This window comes from Callospermophilus lateralis, chromosome 12 (genome assembly GCF_048772815.1).
Source record: "Callospermophilus lateralis isolate mCalLat2 chromosome 12, mCalLat2.hap1, whole genome shotgun sequence".
NCBI classification, from domain to species: Eukaryota; Metazoa; Chordata; class Mammalia; order Rodentia; family Sciuridae; genus Callospermophilus; species Callospermophilus lateralis.
In genome coordinates this window covers 57,901,898-57,904,749 of record NC_135316.1, presented here as the reverse complement: position 1 = coordinate 57,904,749, position 2,852 = coordinate 57,901,898, and positions in this window count along the sequence as shown.

Below are 2,852 nucleotides of genomic sequence, written 5' to 3'. Positions count from 1 at the left end.
CTGTGAGAGGAAAAATATCATTTCAGATATTTAGCAACTCAGAAAATACATGCTCAAGGTACCTTTATGTGACTATAGCTAACTCATGTTCCCCAAAACAAGTAAAAATAAATGGAACTAAAAACATTATCCAGAATGAGGCATCCTGGGAGGAATCATTTCTAAATTGAAAACAATGGACTTGCTAGTGAAATTTTGAAGGCCAAATAGTTAAAAAAATATAACAGTAAAAATAGCTACACAACTTGAAATAAACCTCAAGAATTTGTTGAATTGCATGTCTCTGTTTTCTCCATCCATATTCACTGAAAATAAAATGTAACTACTTGTGGCAGGTGATTTTCTAAAACTGGTGATCCTGTAGAAAACAAGGCAAATACATTTCAAAATCTGAGCAGGTTTGCATGCATTATATGGTTAAACAACACAGAACAAATACATTAGTAGTGATACATGTTAAGAAGAATATGTGATATGCAATATATTTAAAGTCAGGTAAAGGAGGCAGAACTAGGATAAAAACTGAGAATGAGAAAACATTAAGGTGTGTGTTTTAATCAGCTTTTTCTCTGCTGTATCTAAAAGATCTAACCAGAACAATTTCAGTGGAGGAAATGTTTATTCAAGGGCTCATGGTTTTAGAGGTCTCAATCCATAGAAGACTGGATCCATTCTTCGGGGCTTCAGGTGAGGCAAACCATGATGGTGGAAGTGTGTGACAGAGGGACATGACTCACATGATGATCAATAAGCTGAAAAAAAGACTCCATCCACTCTCCAGATCCAAAATATATACCCCATAACCACTCCCCCAGTGAACCATTTCACTAGCCACCGTACATGCCTCCAGTCACCACTCAGTTTATCCAATCAGGAATCAATTCATTGATTAGGTTAAAAATAGAACCCAATATATCTCCACCAAACCTCCTTGCATTGTCTCACCCGTGAGCTTTTGCAGAACACTACATCTAAACCATAACAGTAGGACTATTTTTCAGGACAGGGATGGGCATATTTCTATAACAAACAACTCTAATGTATCAGTGTTCAAAAATATCAAAGCTCATTTCTCATGTTTTGTGTCACACTTGTGTCAGTGGGAGACTATGCTGTATAAAGTCACACAGGGACTGGGGTTGATGGATGCTGAAACATAAAGAGTCACAAATTTTCACTGCCTGAACATTGAAGTGCATTCTATTAATTCCAGCACATTTTATTGCCTAGAGTCTGTTATATATCCCTAATTAAAAGAGTTTTGGTTATGTAATGGAGAAACTAGAAAGTTTGTAAGCTGAATCACCAGGAAAATGTAATTCCCATGAATAAAGAAAAGGAAATTTTGACTTAAGAGAAATCACTTTTGCCAGCTGATAACTGAGTTTTGGTTCAACATGAACTCTATATGGCAACATAGATATCATTGTTAGAGTGACATATATAACATATTGACCAACTAGGAAATGTTGAGAATGAAAAGGGATCACAGTATCATTAACTATGTAACAAGAATAAAACGAGTCTGTCGCATGAAAATTGGAAAGTATGTCCATGTTAATCATCAGTGACATAAAAATAGCTGTTTGAACAAAAGGACAAGATCAAAGTCTTTTTATTTTAATTTTGAAATGGGATCTCCCTATGTTGCCAGGCTAGTCTTGAACTTGTGATCCTCCTATGTCAGTCTCCTCAGTAGTTTGAGATTATAGGTACATGCCACAGTACCTGGCTTTCAAGATCAAAATTTTATGGAAATGTATTGAGTTTGAGACTAGGATATGAGATGGGAAAAAATATTAATATATGCAACACATCTGAAAAAACATTATGTAAATGGATCAGAGAAAAAGAAAGGGAATGTGGAATTATAATTTTGGTCTTGTACCAATAGAGTTACTCTAGAATATATTTTAATGGGGCTGCTAAGAAAAAAACAAACTTATGCAGTGTTGAGAGCCACAGCCAAGTCGGAATGGCCCCTGGCTTTTTGCCAATAGTATTGGTTGAGAGGCGAGCCATTAAGATGATGCTGGATTGATTCAATTGTATATTAGACCTTTACTGTTCGCCTCAGGTACCCCCTACTTTGGAGTTCTCTTGAGGATTGCCTGGGGAGTTTGCGTTGGTTGGGGAAGTTCCGGGAGAGGGAGTTCCGGTTGGTGTGTGGTGTTCCTGGAAGAGCCGCATGGGTGGCGTTCGGGAGAGTTCCCGGGGAGCGTGTGTGGAGTGTGCTGGTGGAGTTCAGAAATAAAGTTTGTTCCTGCTTGAGTGGCTCATGATTTGTGCCCAGCCAGACTGCGGCAATGCAGAAAGTAGATTTGAATGAAGCATACTAGGACTGGTATGAGTTAGCAGGATTCTGAGCACCAGTTAAGAATGTGGCAAAGAAAGAAAGATATGTTTGGTAGAAACAATGCCACTTTATAACTGTAAAGAGGACAGGGAGCAAAGGTTGGAATAAAGGAATGTCCATAGCTTCTAGAATTTTAAGGTATTTTCTAAAATTTACTTCTATTTTATTTTTTATTTTATTTTATTTATTCTAATTTGTTATATATGACAGCAGAATGCAATTCAATTTATATTATACATATAGAGCACAACTTTTCATATCTCTGGTTGTACACAAAGTAGAGTCACACCATTCATGTTTTCATACATGTACTTAGGGTAATGATGTCCACTGTCTTTTCTACACCCATGCCTCCTTCCTTCCCCTCCCTCCCCTTTGCCCTATCTAAAATTCACCTATTCCTCCCATTCTCCTTCCTCCTCCTATCTCATTATGAATCAGAATCATTATATCAGACAAAACATTTGGCATTTGATTCTTGGGGATTGGCTTACTT